General features: G+C 46.9%; 5 non-coding genes and 1 pseudogene across 5 annotated transcripts; all 6 read left to right on the top strand.

The window, feature by feature from the left end:
- Nucleotides 1-2,294: 2,294 nt before the first annotated feature.
- Nucleotides 2,295-2,482, top strand: LOC144764446 (U2 spliceosomal RNA). Its single transcript, XR_013596549.1, has one exon. It is a non-coding gene; the product is annotated as a U2 spliceosomal RNA (small nuclear RNA).
- A 749-nt stretch (nt 2,483-3,231) lies between these two features.
- LOC144764295 (U2 spliceosomal RNA) lies at nt 3,232-3,422 on the top strand. The gene has a single exon (XR_013596480.1). It is a non-coding gene; the product is annotated as a U2 spliceosomal RNA (small nuclear RNA).
- Nucleotides 3,423-7,563: 4,141 nt separating this feature from the next.
- LOC144764381 (U2 spliceosomal RNA) lies at nt 7,564-7,757 on the top strand. The gene has a single exon (XR_013596527.1). It is a non-coding gene; the product is annotated as a U2 spliceosomal RNA (small nuclear RNA).
- A 970-nt stretch (nt 7,758-8,727) lies between these two features.
- LOC144764552 (U2 spliceosomal RNA) lies at nt 8,728-8,899 on the top strand (annotated as a pseudogene).
- A 433-nt stretch (nt 8,900-9,332) lies between these two features.
- On the top strand, nt 9,333-9,530 carry LOC144764379 (U2 spliceosomal RNA). Its single transcript, XR_013596526.1, has one exon. It is a non-coding gene; the product is annotated as a U2 spliceosomal RNA (small nuclear RNA).
- An 8,584-nt stretch (nt 9,531-18,114) lies between these two features.
- On the top strand, nt 18,115-18,303 carry LOC144764356 (U2 spliceosomal RNA). The gene has a single exon (XR_013596512.1). It is a non-coding gene; the product is annotated as a U2 spliceosomal RNA (small nuclear RNA).
- The last annotated feature ends 1,516 nt before the right edge of the window (nt 18,304-19,819 follow it).

Raw genomic sequence — 19,819 nt, 5'->3', positions numbered from 1 at the left:
GGGGTCTGATATGTATTGATTCTATGGCTATGATAAATGCTGGGTTTGCCAATTACCTTTTTTCCACAGATTTCTCTGTTGGGGTTATTTCTCTGATAATCAAGAAAGGGGATGAAACATCGCTGGGCAATTGGAGACCCACTACCCTCCTAAATGTAGATGATAAATTGATGGCAAAAGGGTTGGCACGTCGCTTGAGAACTGTCATGCATACATGTGTACGCCCGGATCAAGCTTGTGCTATTCGCGGGCGTACAATTGTGGATAGTCTAGTTACCTTGCGGGATACCCTCTGGTATCATCAAGAACGCACTCTCCCTTTGGGTGTTCTCAGCCTCGATTTCCACAAGGCCTTTGATACAGTGTCCCATGATTTTCTTTTTTTAGTTTTGAAACGCATGAAAGTTCCACCTGCGTTTCTTCAAAAGATACAGGCTCTTTACAATGGTGCTTCCAGCAAAGTTAACATTAACAGGTTTTTTTCTGCTCCTTTTCCTATTCTTTCCGGGGTCCGTCAGGGGTGTCCTATGTCACCCATCCTTTTTGTTTGTGCATTAGAGCCTTTTCTGTGTAAACTGTGGCAAGACAAAGTCATTAAAGGGGTTTTTGTTCCTGGGGGTTCGGGGATTCAGCACAAAATTGTGGCATACATGGATGACGTCACGGTGTTGTGTACCAATGCTGCCTCTGTCCGCAGGACACTGTTACAGGCCTCTCTTTTTCAGTCACATTCTGGTTTGAGTCTTAACATGGGTAAAATGTTTGTTTTACTACAGGGCCCTGGAATCGACTGGCGAATTTACCAGTCCTCGTTACTTCGGAACTTGTTAAAATCCTGGGAGTCTACTTTGGGGTTCGCGGGTTTGAGGAGAGAAATTGGGCTGAACTTCAGGCGAAATTATTAAAAAAGCTTTCCCTATGGTCCTTGCGCAAGCTGACGCTTGAAGGCAAAGTTTTGGTTATTAAAGCTGTTTTATTTCCGTTATTGTTGTACCTTGCTATGGTTTTTCCTCCCAAATACCGCACTTTCCAGAAAATTCTGAAAATGTTTTTTACCTTTTTATGGAACTCTCGCATGGAGAAACTTAGCAGAGATAAAGTTTGTCGACAGTGGAGTAATGGGGGTAAAAGTTTACCTGACCTTAAAACCTTTTTGTTGTCCAAATTATTATGTTATGTTGTATCACGCACTGCTGATGATCTGAAATCTGTTCCTGCCTTATTTACCAAGTATTTTCTAGGAGCACGGATACGGCGTTTTGGACTTTTTTCTCCTTCCAATTGTTTTCCCTTGGCCCACGATGCACCACCATTTTATAAAGACCTTTGTTCCTTTTTGCAGACCTTGGACACAGAAACTTTTGATAGGGACATCTGTATTCACCCCACCAGGCTAAAGAACGAACTTCGGAAAACTGAGCAACCGATCCTGTTGGGTGTTGTAACTGGGGCTCAGTTGGTGTGAGTCTGGAAAATGGTGGGTCACAGGGACATTACCCACAGTCAGCGTGACCTGGCTTGGATGGCCGCACATGGATGCCTTTCTGTAAATGTTTTTGAACATCGGAGAGGTTTGGCCCCCACAGCATGTTGTCCGCGCCCCAGATGCAGCCACGACGAAACCATTTTCCATCTCCTGTGGGGTTGTCTTTAAGCGAAGAAATTTTGGGTTTTGTTGCGGCCTTTTCTTTCAAACATTGCTGGCATTGCTGCCTTGATTTTCAACGCCCTTTTGTATGGACAGGACATTTCTGAACGGCGCCCTCCCACTGCCTGGAGACTGTTGAACTGTGCCAAAGAGGCTTCATGGGATGCCAGGAACCTGTTTCTTTTTCTCCATAAGGACATGGACTCCAAAATATGCAGAAATCTTTTTTTGGATAAAGTTATGACCTATGTTTCTGTTGATCGTGCCACCTTAGGGATTGACAACGCCAACACCTTGTGGCAAATTAAGAACTGGGAGGGTTGGGTCACCTAGAAAACTGGACAGTTATGATTAAATAACTTGTTTATATGCTTGTTTTTGTTTGTCTGCTTTGCCACCGGGCTGTAACAGGATTGGCATTTATAAACGCACCAAATTTATCTGCTTGTAGTGTACAAAGTTTTCATCATCATATCTGTATGTATTTCCTATAGACCACTTAATGTAACCTTGGTCTTTTAAAAGTTATATATTTCTGTATCTGTGCCTTCATCCAGATTTACTCATCATATCTGTATATATCTCCTATGGACCACTTGATGTAACTTTGGTCTTTTAAATTGTATATTTCTGTATCTGTGCCTTTATCTATTCAATAAAGGTTTTTGAAAAAAAAATAAACTGTTCTTATCAGTTTAATATCTGATACGTCCTCTATCTGGGGACCATATATTAAATTGATTTATGGAACAGGGAGATGGAATAGGAGCTTGCTCTGTCCACTCCACGCATCAACCTGGTATTGCAGTACCTCCGGGGCGTGCGGTATTTTTTTTTTTTTTCGCGTTTAAAAAATAAATAAAAATTCGTTCTTTTTTCTCCTCTTCTCCATCCAGACGCTGCACTTTGAAAAGAGACAAACGTCGGAAAAATACTGTTTTTCCAGCAGCAGAGTTTCATTGATTTTGGATCCATTTCACTGGGGAACGAATGGAAGAAGGTTCCCAGCAAGTCAGTAGAATGGATGGATGGAGGGATGGAGGGATGGAGGGAGGGAGAGAAGTGGACACTGCCCTTGGCTTCTCTGAGCAAGAAGAAAAATACAGAGTCCTTTTCCTTCTCTGCCCGCCCCGCCCGTCCCTGAACGGCCACGAACGGCCAAGCCTTATCTATAGGCCTTAGGCTGCAGGGGAGCAGTGTCCCCGGCAAGCGAGGGTGAAGGGCCGGCCATTTCCAGTCAGGGAGCTGTCCCGGGCATCCTGGGCTGATTCCCAGCATCCCCTGGCTGCCAGGCTTTCCGGCCAGCCAGCTGGAAGCAGTGCGCAGGAAGGGGCGGGGCATGCAAATACTAGAAAGAGGACAACGTGGGTATGCTAAGTGAGGCCTAATGAATCGACAGCCCAGGAGGACTCTGGGAGCAGGCCTGAGGCCGGGGCCTCCTTTCCACCGGCACATGATGAGCTCTTGCTGGGAGTCAGAAAAAGAGGCGAAAGGGCGTCCAGCGACGGTGCAAGGGAAGACCCCGGTCCGGGTGAGCCAGGTGGATTTCTTCGGGAGGCGTTAATTCTGGCACCATTCTGGTTATCGCTTCTCGGCCTTTTGGCTAAGATCAAGTGTAGTATCTGTTCTTATCAGTTTAATATCTGATACGTCCTCTATCTGGGGACCATATATTAAATTGATTTTTGGAACAGGGAGATGGAATAGGAGCTTGCTCTGTCCACTCCACACATCAACCTGGTATTGCAGTACCTCCAGGAATGGTGCACTTCCCCACCCGGGGAAAACAATGCTGTTGAAAAATAGACGAGAAAACGAGAGTAGCGCTTCACTACCATACCCTGTAAAGTGGCGCTATTGTGTTTGCGTGTGAATAAAAGCAAACTGGTCACCGTGTCTGGCCTTATTTATGTATTTATTTGACTTATTTGCCGCACCCGGGCCGTGCGTTATTTATTTATTTATTTATTAATTTTTCGTGTTTACGAAAAACAATACAAATAAAAAAATCTTTCTTTTTTTCTGCCTTTGTAACATATATGGCCACACAACCAAAAATGAGTGATACGACCTCTTTGAAAGCCTACAACACTTCATAATAGGAGCAAACCCTACCATCATGATGGGAGATTTTAACTGCATCTTAAAAAGCAATGACCGGTTGGGAGCTAATACAACTTACAGATTAGACAAATCATCCAAAATGCTCAAAGAACTTATGGGAAACATGGACTTGAAAGATGCCTATAGAACCAACAACCCAAACTCTCCAGGTTTCACATGGAGATCATCCTGCTTTCTGAAAACATCACCTGTCATTCTGCATCCCTAGAAGATAGTTGCCTTAGTGACCACCAAACCTTAATTGCAAAAATAATCCTCCCAACCATAGACAAAAAAGGACGGGGATATTGGAAACTTAACACCTCCCTCCTACAGGATCTAGAAACACAGAATGAATATATAAAGCTCTACAAGAACCTACAAACAAAGAAATCAAACTACACAACCTTACAGGAATGGTGGGTGAATGTTAAAACACAGACTAAATCTTTTTTCTCTGCAAAAGGCAGGGAAATAGCTAAAAGGAAAAGAGCGGAGTTCTCTGAACTACAAGAACAACTAACACACCTTATAGAACTAAAAGATGCAGGAGTCCAGGTGACACAAGACATTAGAGAAACCAGAACAAAGATACAAAATTGGCTACTGAGAAAAGGGAAAGAAACCATTTTCAACTCGCGAGTCCTACAATACGAACAAGATGAGAAATGCAACTCCTTTTTCTTCACCAAAGCAAAAAGGAACCACACACAATGGAGGGCCTCAAAGACAACCAAAACACCCTCCAAACAGCCCAGGAAGAAATAGTAAATATTACACACCAATTCTATGACAACCTATTCGCTGCAAAAAAATCAGACTCCAATGCTAGAGACGCTCTACTATCACACTATGACCTGGGCCTCTCCCAAGAGGAAAAAACCTACCTAGACAAGCCACTACAAGGACAAGAATACCTAGAAGTTATAGAAAAAGCACCCAAAAACTCCTCATCAGGGCAAGACGGACTCCCATGGGAATTCTATAAGACCTTTTGGAGGGAAATAGCAATGGACTACATCACCATGATTGAGGAAGGGATCAAAAACAACAGCTTTCTACCCTCTTTCAACCAAGGGGCAGTAACTTTAATACACAAAAAAGGTGTGGCTAATGACATCAAAAACTGGAGACCCATCACCCTCTTAAATGTCGACAACAACATTTTAAGTAAATGCATTACAAACAGAATGAAGAAAATCCTAAAGTCTGTCATCCACCCAGACCAAACATGCGCGGTTCCTGGGACAAAGATCTAGGACAGCCTTATCACCATCAGAGATGCCATATCTAGAGCACTAGAGGATAAAAACACCCTAGGGGTACTCTCCTTAGATCTACAGAAAGCTTTTGACAGTGTATCACACGACTACATGTTCCAAGTCTTAAACACAATGGGTTTCCCCCCCTCCTTCTGTAAAATTATCATAATGTTGTACTCCAATGCAACAAGTAGGATTCTTGTGAACGGCAACTTCTCACCCAAAGTAAACATCAAATCAGGAGTCCGCCAAGGCTGCCCTTTGTCCCCGGCACTCTTCATCTGCGCCCTACAAGCCCTGCTTTCCACACTAAGAGAAGACAAAGTCATCAAAGGAATTTTCGTCCCTGGAGCCAGGGGAGAGGTAGCAAAATGTGTGGCATACATGGATGATGTCACAGTCCTGTGCCCAGACCCCTCCTCAGCCAAGAGAGTACTGCTTCACTCAAAAATCTTCGCACAAGCATCAGGGCTGGCCCTCAACTTAGAAAAAAGTACATGTCTCACCATAGGGAACTGGAACCAACTGGCTAAACTGGACGTCAAAACAACTAAAAGTCCAACCAAAATACTCGGCATCCTTTTTTCAGAGGACACAGAAGGACAAGCGAATTGGCCCCCAATACAAAGCAAAATCAACCAAAAATTTGGTTTGTGGAAGAAGAGATCCCTATCCATGACAGGGAAGGTCATGGTAATCAAAGCAGTCATACTACACTGTACCTTGCTATGATTTTTCCCCTAGACAAATCAACACTGAGACACTTGCAGAAATGTTTGTTTACCTTCCTATGGAACTCCAAAATGGAAAAAGTTAAAAGAACAATCGTTTTTAAACACACACCAAACGGTGGTAAGAATGTGCCTAACTTGTACCTGTACATTTTCACAACGTACTTCTGCCTATGCCTGAATGCGGTGAAGGAAAAAAGAAATTGGGCCGCCCACTTCATCAGGTATGGAGCAGGAGACATCCTGCACAAATATAAACTTTTACCAAGAGACAACACAGTACCTGTGGCCTTTTTCCCGCACAAACTCTATGCATGTCTACAGCCATTTCTGCAGATGCTGAGAACACTTGAAATAGACACTGACTGCATGGGAAACAGAACACTCCTAAAGAAAGAAATTGAATATCTGGAGAAAATGGAAATGGTCAACAACTTATCAGGAAACCTTTCCAAAAAAGTCTGGGAAAAAGTAAACCACCAGGACATCACCAACACCCAGAAGGACATCTCTTGGCTGGCGGTCAACAATGCCCTTCCAGTAAAAACTTTCCAACACAAAAGAGGGCTGGCCAAGACTATGAAATGCCCAAGATCGGACTGCCCAGGAGAAGAAACTGTCATGCATTTTTTGTGGTTGTGTGTATTTGCAAATGCTTTTTGGGGTAAAACGAAGAAACTTATTAAGGGGATCACAAACCTTGACACTGTCACATATGAACAAATTCTTTATGGCCTGGGAACCCCCCTGTCAAAAAATAAAGACAGAAAACTGTGGAGGATACTATGCGCTGGGAAAGAAAGCCTTTGGATAAAAGGAACCTAGTAATGTTTAAACACAAAAACCTGATTGTTAAAGATGCCATTCATATATGCCTAGATAAACTGATGACTTACTACTACTCAGACATTAAACTTATGGGTAAAGAGAAAGCTGAAAAAGACTGGAAACAAAAGCAATTGGCAGAATGGGTAACTTGAATGTATTAAGGAAACACTTTAGCATAAATGTGTTCTCCAAATTGAAAAATATCTTGATGGAAAACCGTTAGGTAGATGCCTGCGTGCATTACCTAGACAGGTTAAAATGTTTACCACCCTATGGGATTGGTTGAAATGTAAATTGCACACTCCAAATTTTTAAATAAAGTATATTTTTACAAAAAAAATAATCTGTTCTTATCACGGCCTTTTGGCTAAGATCAAGTGTAGTATCACATGCCTCCCCTAGAAGGAGGGCAGTCAGCTGGGATGTCTTCATTGGATTTCGTGGGTCAATGATATTCCCAGCACGGTGAAATGAGATTCGGAATCGGAATGAATGTGACGGTACCGTAACGAAATATGACAGAAATGTCATAACGCATATGACAGTGATGTCATAACGTTTTTAGTAGCCTGGCATGCTGGACTGTTGGGCAGTCACCCCTAAGGGGGCTGAGTGGCAGGCCGGCTGAATGGCGATTTTTTTCGTAGGTCAGCAGGCGAGACTGGGCTGCTGTGCCGACCGGCTTGGGCTGACAACGGGCTGATGACCTTGGATGGAATGACAGGGCCGAACGGCATGGCTGGAAGGCTAAGTCGCCCCCATGTCCAGGTGAACCCTCCTAGGTCCGACCGGCACAAGGCCAACCAGCTAATGGCTGTCTGCGGATTGGTTCCCCGCTTTCAGCTGGCCTGGTTGGCTGCTGGATGGAGGTAGTAGCAGGACAGACCGGGGTTGGCTGAAAAGATAAGCCATGCCTAGTACCCCCTGGGCAAGTAGGCCAGGCGAGACGGCTCGGTTGAAGGGCGAGGCCGGCAGGTGTGGCAGACTGGCCAGACCTGCTGACTGAGGGTGTGACGGGTAGGAAAAAAAAAATCTGTTCTTATCAGTTTAATATCTGATACGTCCTCTATCTGGGGACCATATATTAAATTGATTTTTGGAACAGGGAGATGGAATAGGAGCTTGCTCTGTCCACTCCACGCATCAACCTGGTATTGCAGTACCTCCAGGAATGGTGCACTACCCCACCCAGGGAAAACAATGCTGTTGAAAAATAGACGAGAAAACGAGAGTAGAGCTTCACTACCAAACCCTGTAAAGTGGCGCTATTGTGTTTGCGTGTGAATGTGAATAAAAGCAAACTGGTCACCGTGTCTTGCCTTATTTATGTATTTATTGGACTTATTTGCCGCAACCGGGCCGTGCGTTATTTATTTATTTATTTATTCATTTTTCGCGTTTACGAAAAAAAATACAAATAAAAAATTCTTTCTTTTTTTCTCCGCTTCTCCATCCAGACGCTGCACTTTGAAAAGAGACAAACGTCGGATTAAGACTGTTTTTCCAGCAGCAGAGTTTCATTGGTTTTGGATCCATTTCACTGGGGAACGAATGGAAGAAGGTTCCCAGCAAGTCAGTAGGGAAGGAGGGAAGGAGGGAGGGAAGGAGGGAGGGAGGGAGGCAGGTAGGCAGGCAGAGAAGTGGACACTGCCCTTGGCTTCTCTGAGCAAGAAGAAAAATACAGAGTCCTTTTCCTTCTCTGCCCGCCCCGCCCGCGAACGGCCATGCCTTATCTATAGGCCTTAGGCTGCAGGGGAGTAGTGTCCCCGGCAAGCGAGGGGCCAGGGGCCTGCCATTTCCGGTCAGGGAGCTGTCCAGGGCATCCTGGGCTGATTCCCAGCATCCCCTGGCTGCCAGGCTTTCTGGCCAGCCGGCTGGAAGCAGTGCGCAGGAAGGGGCGGGGCATGCAAATTCTAGAAAGAGGACAACGTGGGTATGCTAAGTGACGCCTGATGAGGCGACAGCCGAGGAGGACTCTGGGAGCCGGGAGAAGGCCTGAGGCCGGGGCCTCCTTTCCACCCAGACATGCTGAGCTCTTGCTGGGAGTCGGAAAAAGAAGCGAAAGGGCGTCCAGCGACGGTGCGAGGGAAGACCCCGGTCCGGGTCAGCCAGGTGGATTTCTTCGGGAGGCGTTAATTCTGGCACCATTCTGGTTATCGCTTCTCGGCCTTTTGGCTAAGATCAAGTGTAGTTTCACTTGCCTCCCCTAGGGGAGGGCGGTCAGTTGGGATGTCTTCATTGAACTTCGTGTGTCAATGATATTCCCAATAATAAACGAAATATGACAGAAATGTCATAACGCATATGACAGTGATGTCTTAACGTTTTTAGTAGCCTGGCATGCTGGATTGTTGGGCAGGCACCCCTAAGGGGGCTGACTGGCAGGCCGGCTGAATGGCGATTTTTTTTCTGTAGGTCAGCAGGCGAGACTGGGCTGCTGTGCCGACCGGCTTGGGCTGACAACCGGGCTGATGATCTTGGATGGAACGACAGGGCCGAACGGCATGGGTGGAAGGCTAAGTTGCCTCCCTGTCCAGGCAAACCCTTCTAGGTCTGACCGGCAAAAGGCCAACCAGCTAATGTCTGTCTGCGGATTGGTTCCCCGCTTTCAGCTGAGCTGGTTGGCTGCTGGATGGAGGTAGTAGCAGGACAGACCGGGGTTAGCTGAAAAGATAAGCTATGCCTAGTACCCCCTGGGCAAGTAGGCCAGGCGAGACGGCTCGGTTGAAGGGCGAGGCCGGCAGGTGTGGCAGACTGGCCAGACCTGCTGACTGAGGGTGTGACGGGTAGGACAAAAAAAAAAAATCTGTTCTTATCAGTTTAATATCTGATACGTCCTCTATCTGGGGACCATATATTAAATAGATTTTTGGAACAGGGAGATGGAATAGGAGCTTGCTCTGTCCACTCCACGCATCAACCTGGTATTGCAGTACCTCCAGGAATGGTGCACTTCCCCTCCCAGGGAAAACAATGCTGTTGAAAAATAGACGAGAAAACGAGAGTAGGGCTTCACTACCAAAACCTGTAAAGTGGTGCTATTGTGTTTGCGTGTGAATGTGAATAAAAGCAAACTGGTCACCGTGTCTTGCCTTATTTATGTATTTATTGGACTTATTTGCCGCACCCGGGCCGTGCGTTATTTATTTATTTATTTATTCATTTTTCGCGTTTACAAAAAAAATACAAATAAAAAAAATCTTTCTTTTTTTCTCCCCTTCTCCATCCAGACGCTGCACTTTGAAAAGAGACAAACGTCGGAAAAAGACTGTTTTTCCAGCAGCAAAGTTTCATTGGTTTTGGATCCATTTCACTGGGGAACGAATGGAAGAAGGTTCCCAGCAAGTCAGTAGGATGGAGGGAGGGAGGGAGGGAGGGAGGGAGGGAGGGAGGGAGGGAGCGGGGAGGGAGGGAGGCTAGCTGGCTGGCAGAGAAGTGGACACTGCCCTTGGCTTCTCTGAGCAAGAAGAAAAATACAGAGTCCTTTTCCTTCTCTGCCCGCCCCGCCCATCCCTGAACGGCCACGAACGGCCACGCCTTATCTATAGGCCTTAGGCTGCAGGGGAGCAGTGTCCCCGGCAAGCGAGGGTGAGGGGCCGGCCATATCCGGTCAGGGAGCTGTCCAGGGCATCCTGGGCAGATTCCCAGCATCCCCTGGCTGCCAGGCTTTCTGGCCAGCCGGCTGGAAGCAGTGCGCAGGAAGGGGCGGGGCATGCAAATACTAGAGAGAGGACAACGTGGGTATGCTAAGTGAGGCTTAATGAATCGACAGCCCAGGAGGACTCTGGGAGCCGGGAGAAGGCCTGAGGCCGGGGCCTCCTTTCCACCGGCACCTGATGAGCTCTTGCTGGGAGTCTGAAAAAGAAGCGAAAGGGCTTCCAGCGACGGTGCAAGGGAAGACCCCGGTCCGGGTCAGCCAGGTGGATTTCTTCGGGAGGCGTTAATTGTGGCACCATTCTGGTTATCACTTCTTGGCCTTTTGGCTAAGATCAACAGGTTAGGTTCGCCTAGTCTGGGGGTCTAGGTGGGAGGTTGACTCTGATCCCCAACACTTGAAGGTGCTGGGCCTGCGCTCCTTGGCTTGTCCGAGGCCAGGCTGCTTGCCGAAGGGAGGAGGGGTCCAGAGAGAACTAGGGGGCGGTCACCCAAGGGGCTGGGACTCGTATCTGGCTTGTCCGGAGCGAAGCTGCACTACCTGGGGAAACCAAACCTTAGGGACACCTGACGCATCGGGACTGGTCACTACACATAGCTGTAGGGACGGACGAGGGCCTCTCCCATTCCACCGCGACCAGGAGCCAGCCGGCTGGCCGAGCTCCGCCCACCCCCAGAGAGCACACCTGCACCACCGCATCGTGACGAGCCTGCTGCCCTTTGACCCGCCGGACCTGCTCTCCACCGGAGGAGCTCAGCATCCGCTCCAGTCTCGACCATCCTTTGGCCCGACCAGCGCAATCGAGCGGACGCCCATAAGAGGTCCAAACACCCAGGTGGAGCAGTGAGAGCCGAGGTCCTCACCAACGTGTTTTGCTCGCCGATCTTTTTCTTCTTCCTGTCTTGGCACACAGAGGGTGCCACCTGCGAGGCGCCGAGACGCTCCCCCCTCCCCCGGAGCGGAGGGGTAGACAAAGCCGACACCAGCGAGGAGCTGAAATCGCAAGGGCAGACTCAACCTGCGCATTCAAAAGCACAAGACACCAGACCACCCACAAGCCCCTGCTCGCGCCCGCACCCACGCCTGTGACTCTCGTGGGCTGAGCTGCGCCGTGGGAAGAGCACACCGGCTCCCAGATCCTCTGCCTCGTGTGATCTGCTCGCTGACACCACCCGGCGGCGAGCACCGATATTGCATCCAGGAAACGATTCCCACGCGAAAGAAAGAAGCAGCCCTTTATCCAAGGTGAGTCTGCACCCCCCCTTTACTTCACAGCGCGGACCTCCCACTCCTCCTCACAACCCCCCCTGGGCCTCCCTCACGTCCGGAGCACCCGGATCCCGCAAAAACCAAGCCGATCGCCAGAGGAACAAAGCCCAATCACCTGCCCTCCCACCCGGCACCGAGGGCCATCGGAGCAGCTGGTTTCCCCTGCACAGTCCAGGAATCGTGCGCCCCCCTGAATGCAGTCGCCACAGTGAGGTCCAGGACAAAACGGACCCTCACCACCGAGTTTTCAAGGTTTTCCTCTCCCAGCAAAAAACGGACCGGCTGTTCGCTTGAAAGAACAGCTGCCCCCGCCTTCTTTTTTCACCATCCAGCAACCACCAAGCAACCTTGTACAAGGTCCAGCCTGTCCCCGCACACAAGTGCAACTAACGACAGAGCACAGGGACAGCTGCCACCCAGCGACCACCTTGCCCCCAGCGGAAACACGACCTGGCTGCCTGCTTCAAAGAACAGCTGTGCTCTCCTCTCTCCACCCAGCGGCTGCCAAGCATCCCTGCAAGGTCCAGCCTAGTCCCCGCACCCGAGTGCACCCGCCGACAGAACACGGAGAAAGCTGCTATCCAGCGGCCACCACAGAGGCCAGCCCACAGTGAAAATAACGCCCCACAGATAAGGTGAGTCTGAGCCCTCACCCTCTGGGGGCCCCCTCCACGGCCAGAGCCCCCCCCCGAGGCCCAGGCCAGCACCAGCGTCACCACCCAGACAACTAAAAGGGTGCAAGGAACACCCCCCCCCTTTTTTCCCTTGACCCTAAAGGTACCAGACTTTAACCAAGGTGCCACCCTGGCCCAATGACACTTTAACACGGGTCAAAGCGCATGCGAAAAGCCCAAGGGACTTACTCTTGACCGTTTATTATTGCAAAAGTCTGACAAAGTTTTTGGTACAGTTTTACATATGAATACTGCAAAGGGTTAGAAACAGGATACAAAATTGTTTTTTTAAAATCATTGCAAATGCTGAAAATGTGTACAAGGCTGTAAGACAAATTTATAAGGCTCTTTTAGAAATAGGCTACAAGTGGTTTTTTTAGATTGTTACAATGTTTGAAATAATTTACAAAGTAACGTGACTAGCTGCAAGTCTTTAGGAATGCTCTAAAAACGTGTGTTTAAATAACGCCCCCACACCCTTAACCTTTTCAGCGCGACCGCGATTCCCCCTCCGGTGCTGGGCCGTAATAAAAATGGGTGTGGTCGTGACGGAACGGTTCCGTCATGAGCACAGCTCAACCGTAGCTCATGACGGAACCGTTCCGTCATGAGCATGGAAGGGGTTAACTAACATCCCCCTAGACATGGCCACCAACAATAGCCCAAAATATGCGGCCAACGCAGCGCGCACAGATGATTCAACCAAAAACACTGTAAGATTTGAAGTAGAAGGGGAAATCTTGAAAGACCACCTTAAAATTCTGATGAATGAAGTATTAATTAAGGAATTCAATGTGCAAGCCAGAGACCTAAAACGCATGGCTGAATATAACAAACAGGGAGTCTATGACTTTACCTTTACAAAGGAAGAAACATGTAGCACTTTTATGCAAAATGTGATGTTTAACTCTGAAAAGACAAAGGGCTATAAAATTACCTCACTAGCCGCACCCACGGAAATCACTGTATATGTTTACATGTATAACCCCTGGGTCTCCCCATGGGAAATAGACAACTTTCTGCAAAGATACTGCTCCAGGGTAAGAGGAGGGATGGAAATTAGAAACCAATGGGGGGTGTGGAATGGGCGTAGAAAGTTTACAGTAACCCTAAAAAGAGACCCACTAGGCCTTGGAGGGGTCTGTCACTTACCTAACACCTTTTCCATAGGACCAAACAATGGATACCTGTACTACCAAGGGCAACCAATATTTTGCAGGAAATGTAGAAAGTTTGGACACAGCAAAGAAGAATGCACACATAATGGGTGTCGCAACTGTGGACAAGACTCACACCCCACACACGAATGCCCAGTCCCAAAGGAATGTAACCTATGTGGTTTGACAAGCCATCTGTACTGGAACTGCCCTGATAGAGGAAAATCCTATGCATCAGCAGCAAGCGACAAGGAAACAATCTGGGGAGAGAAAATGTATGACCTCCTAAAAAGCCAAACAAAAGACTCACAACCACCCAAGACCAATTATGCGTCTATCATAATCCCTAACGCTACCTCACAACAACACCCTCCCCTTGCGCAACAGCAAGAAAACAGCAAAACCAACACAACGAAGACCCCCTCCCCCCCAGACACAGAAAACAAACGAAAAACCTGGGCTAGATAATGACACAGAAACAAACAAAAACAAAAAGCCAGAAACCACGGAAACAGATGAGATATTACAAGTTTTCCTACAAGATCAACCATTATATGAGGAAGTGATAGAAAAAGAGGAGGTTCAACCAGAAGACCAAATAGAAGCCCTCCCTCTTTCCCAAACAACCTCAGCAGTCCCAGAGACACAAGAAGAAGAGCTTCCCAGTACCCAAATAGAAATATCTTCTGGAGAGATGGAAACCCCTACCCTGATCCAAGAAGATACACAAACCCCCTCCGTCCTAGAAGAAGAATCAGACACAGAATCAGAGTCAAACATAGAAGCAACACCACAAATTCTCAAACCCTTCCCCAAGAAATGGGAAAAAGTGAATAGCAACAAAGTTACCAAAGCCAAAACCAAAGGAGAAGAAGAAGAAGAAGAAAAACCCCAGAACAGAACAACAAGAAACCAAAAGAAAACGGAAAAAAAAATATCAACCACAACAAAGAAAAAAGCTACAAACGTAAACAAGAACCGCTACGCACCTCTATCTGACCTCCCAGACCCAGAGATGGAGAACCCTCCAAACAAGAATGAAACCTCCAAATCCACCCTCCAGCAACAGACAAAAGAAAACCTTTTTGTGTCTTACCCCTGGTTAGGGAGCATAGAGGAGATACATGCACAAAATCAAGAAACACAGTCCGGGACAAAACTGGAAGCAAGCAACAAATAAGAAAGTACACACAACCCCTACCTTTTTTGATGGATACCCCAAGAGAACTCACAATAGCAACTCTAAATGTCAGATGAATGAAACAGACTGTCAAAAGAGCCGCCATCCTAGAGCATTGCAGAACTATCAAAGCAGACATCATTTGTCTTCAAGAATGCAACCTACCCAAAATGCAGAACTACCAAAGTTATGCCAAAGAATGGCACGAAGGACCCTCCGCATGGTCAGGTGGAGGAAACAAGAACGCAGGCATGGCCATACTATGCAAAAACAAGGACATCCTTTTCACCAGTGAAACAAACATAAGCCCAGGAAGATCCCTAATGGTGAACTTTAAAACAAGAGAACAACACCTCAGAATATGCAACATATATGCACCTACAGATAAGAATGGAAGAATTGAACTTTTTGAAAACACCTCCTTCTTCCTGACAGGGACTACACCCACATTTGTTGTTGTAGGAGACTTCAACTGCATAATGCACCCGAAAGACAGGAAAGGCACCAGCACAGACTACAAACTAGACAAATCTTCCACAACATGGCTGAAAATAGCGCAAGACCTCTCTTTAAAAGACCTCTATGGAGAGAACAACCCTAAAGGCTCAGGAATGACATGGAAGTCAGACAAAGGAGACACATCCTCCAGAATAGACTTTGTTTTTGCCTCCAATTCAATCTCCTATGTCAGTGCACACACAGAGACCAGCGCTCTCACAGACCACGAAACCCTTCTCATAAACTGCAGGCTTCACTTTGACCACAGCAAAGGCCCAGGGACATGGAAGCTCAACACATCCATCCTAGAAGAGGAAGAGGTGGTCACAAATTACAAAAAAGAATACGAAGTATGGCGCAATGCACAACAAAATTTCATATCCAAAGCTAAATGGTGGGAATGGGTGAAGAAAAAGAGCAAAACCTTCTTCATCAACGCAAGGCAACAAAAAGCCCAGGAAAAAAGAGAATTATACCAATCTATCCAAGACAAATTACACCACCTGGAAAAATTTAAAGATGCAGGAGTAGATGTAGCAGAAGAACTCCAAGAATCCCAACACAAGCTCAAAAAATGGTTTACAGAAAGAGGCAAACAAACTATCTTCAACTCAAGGGTCAAGATCTTCAAGGAAGACGAAAAATGCACAAGATTCTTTTTCAAAAAGAGCAACCACACACACAAGGAAATGAATGAAATTTGGAATAATGAAGGAATACTACAAAAAGGCAGAACAAACATACAGAACACTGTGCAAGACTACTACAACACCCTATATAAAGAGAAAGCCATAACATCACAAGAAGGCTCAAACTACCTAGCCTCCATTGAAAAAACTCTATCACAAGAAGAACAAACCTACCTACAAACCCCCCTAGATGGAGAAGAATTCCTGGGAGCACTATCCCAATGCGCCCCGCTTTCCTCCCCTGGAGAGGACGGCCTCCCATGGGAATTTTACAAAACCTTTTGGCCAACACTATGCGCAGACTTCATGAGTATGATAAAGGAATGCATGGAGACAAAGGCTTTCCCCCCCATCCTTTTCTAAAGGAGTTATCTCCCTAATATACAAGAAAGGTAGGAAAGAAGACCTAAAAAACTGGAGGCCCATCTCATTACTGAATGTGGACAGTAAATTAATGACAAAAGTGTTAACAAACAGACTGAAAAGAGTTCTAAATTCGCTTATAAATGAAGATCAATCCTGCGCAGTCCCCCAAAGGAAGGTATGGGACAGCCTTATGACAACAAGGGAAACAATCAGGCTCGCTGTAGAACATAACCAACCCTTGGGCATCCTGTCCTTAGACCTACAAAAGGCCTTTGATAACATCTCACACAAATTCCTCTTTAGAGTCCTTGAGAAAATGGGCATCCCCTCTTCCTTCACAGGTATTATCCAGTCACTATACAAAGATGCAGTTAGCCAAATTCTGATCAATGGGTCACTAACAGAGAAGATCCAAATCAGATCTGGGGTAAGACAGGGATGCCCGCTATCACCAGCCCTCTTCATTTGTGCCATTGAACCTCTCCTAAATAAAATCAGACAGGACCCAAACATCAAAGGACATTTTGTCCCAGGAGGGGAAGGGAAGAGAGTTAAATGCACCAGCTACATGGACGATGTAACTATTTTCTGTAATGACGCTCAAGAAGTAAACAGAGTCATCACACATACCTCCTCCTTCACCAAAGCCTCTGCCCTAGAAATAAACAAAGACAAATAGGTCTGCATGGTCATTGGCCAATGGGACAACCTGGCAAAAACCCCGGTCACAATCACAAGAGACCCCGTTAAAATACTAGGGGTCCATTTCAGTACAGATATAGCTGGGGAACAAAACTGGCCACCAATAAAGGAGAAAATATTAAAGAAATGTTACTTTTGGAAGTTAAGAAACCTTTCCATGGAAGGTAAAGTTTTGATTATTAAAGCTATTGTATTGCCTATTCTGCTGTACCTTGCGGTGGTGTTTCCACCAAAAAATGTAATGCTAAATAGCCTGCAAAAAATGATTTTCAACTTTGTTTGGAATTCCAAAATGGAGAAACTCAAGAGAGAGCACATGTATAAACCTAAGGAGAAAGGGGGAAAAGATGTTCCCAACTTAAAAATGTTTTTGTCCTCAAAGTACCTGCACTTATGCATGAATGCCCTATAAAGAAAAAACAGATTTGTAGCGGACTACATCACCTACTCAACCGCCTCAATGTTGAAAAAGTATGATCTGGTACACTACAAGAACACGACCCCCCACTGTTTTTCAACACCAGAGATCTTTGAACATTTTAAGACAATCATTGAACATTGCAGAACGAAAGACATTGACCTCAAAGCCTGTGTTGAAACGAATTCTTGGAAACGCGAACTCAAAGACGCTGAACCAATCGCCATAGTCAACAACTTAACAGAAAGTCAATCAAAAACAGTATGGGAACAGACAAGCAACAAATGCCTATCCAACCACCAAAAAGACATTGCATGGATGGCAGTAACACAATGCCTACCAGTAAAGGCATTTCAACACAAGAGAAACTTAGCCAAAGACTCAAAATGCGCCAGATCAACATGTGCCGGAGAAGAGACCATCCTCCACTTCCTATGGAACTGTTCCTTTGCGCAGGAAATCTGGAAGAAAACGGGGAAACTCATCAAAAGAATCAGCAAACAATCATCACTTTCCTACGAACTTATCCTATATGGTATTGGCATGTCATGCCCAAAGGAGAAAAAGGAAACACTGTGGAGACTGATAAACTGTATCAAAGAAAGCCTGTGGTCCTCCAGAAACCTAAAACTATTCAAACACAAAGAAATCTGCCCCGAAGAATGCATCAAAATGGCACTTGACAAAGTGCAAACATATGGATTTGTAGATGTAAGAAGGAATGGACAAGAATGGGCACTTGACAACTGGAAACAAAAAGACTGGTCAAGACTAATAAACCATAGCCAGTAAATGAATCTGTGCAATAAGCAAATAAAATAATCTCGATGTTCATTTTGCACATGACGGAGCTGCGTCTCTAACATGAATGCAAAATCCAAAATGATGCCACCATATTGGATTGGCTAACATGTAAATATGTAAAGTTTTAAATAAAGCCTGTTGAAACTTAAAAAAAAAGAAAAAAAAATCTGTTCTTATCAGTTTAATATCTGATACGTCCTCTATCTGGGGACCATATATTAAATTGATTTTTGGAACAGGGAGATGGAATAGGAGCTTGCTCTGTCCACTCCACGCATCAACCTGGTATTGCAGTACCTCCAGGAATGGTGCACTTCCCCACCCGGGGAAAACAATGCTGTTGAAAAATAGACGAGAAAACGAGAGTAGCGCTTCACTACCAAACCGTGTAAAGTGGCGCTATTGTGTTTGCGTGTGAATGTGAATAAAAGCAAACTGGTCACCGTGTCTTGCCTTATTTATGTATTTATTGGACTTATTTGCCGCACCGGGGCCGTGCGTTATTTATTTATTTATTTATTCATTCATTTTTCGCATTTACGAAAAAAATACAAATAAAAAAAATCTTTCTTTTTTTCTCCCCTTCTCCATCCAGACGCTGCACTTTGAAAAGAGACAAACGTCGGAATAAGACTGTTTTTCCAGCAGCAGAGTTTCATTGGTTTTGGATCCATTTCACTGGAAGAAGGTTCCCAGCAAGTCAGTAGGATGGAGGGAGGCAGGCAGGCAGGGAAGTGGACACTGCCCTTGGCTTCTCTGAGCAAGAAGAAAAATACAGAGTCCTTTTCCTTCTCTGCCCGTCCTCGAACGGCCACGCCTTATCTATAGGCCTTAGGCTGCAGGGGAGTAGTGTCCCCGGCAAGCGAGGGCGAGGGGCCAGGGGCCGGCCATTTCTGGTCAGGGAGCTGTCCAGGGCATCCTGGGCTGATTCCCAGCATCCCCTGGCTGCCAGGCTTTCTGGCCAGCCGGTTGGAAGCAGTGCGCAGGAAGGGGCGGGGCATGCAAATACTAGAGAGAGGACAACGTGGGTATGCTAAGTGAGGCTTAATGAATCGACAGCCCAGGAGGACTCTGGGAGCCGGGATAAGGCCTGGGGCCGGGGCCTCCTTTCCACCGGCACATGATGAGCTCTTGCTGGGAGTCTGAAAAAGAAGCGAAAGGGCGTCCAGCGACGGTGCAAGGGAAGACCCCGGTCCGGGTCAGCCAGGTGGATTTCTTCGGGAGGCGTTAATTCTGGCACCATTCTGGTTATCGCTTCTCGGCCTTCTGGCTAAGATCAAGTGTAGAAATACGCTTGTGAATAGCTAGAGGGCGCTTGACTCCTAGAAACCCTTTGGTTGCTGGGCCTTAGCTCCACGGCTTGTCCGTGGCAAGGCTGCGTGACCGAGGGCAGAAAGGTAAAAGCCGAGGTGACCTCCTTCGAGGGACACCTGGGGGACACTGGGCCTTCGCTCCACGGCTTGTCCATGGCAAGGCTGCGTGAATCCTGGTTCTTGTCCTGACTAGGCAGAAACCTACATCCAGAGAGATACCTGGATCCACCCGAGTGGAGGGACGGGCTGCGGCACCCCGGCTTGTCCGGGGCCCAGCTGATGACCAGAAACTCGGGGGGTGAAGGGGAAGCCTCTCTAAAGCTGACCAGAGGCCCGCACATAGCTGCGTGGCCAGGAGATAATTTCGAGTGACCCCCGGCGCACTGGGATAGTGCACGGCCCGGGGCTACTCACGGACAAAACCACGTTCCCACCCCAAATAGGAACCCCTGACATCGGTCAGGACACAGGTGAGCCAGGGGAGGCCACTACAGGGGCGGCGGGAAAAGCGGAGACAGCGGG

Source organism: Lissotriton helveticus, chromosome 6 (assembly GCF_964261635.1).
Source record: "Lissotriton helveticus chromosome 6, aLisHel1.1, whole genome shotgun sequence".
Classification (NCBI taxonomy): Eukaryota; Metazoa; Chordata; class Amphibia; order Caudata; family Salamandridae; genus Lissotriton; species Lissotriton helveticus.
Note: the sequence above shows the minus strand (reverse complement) of the source record. Positions and strands in the feature narration are given on the sequence as shown.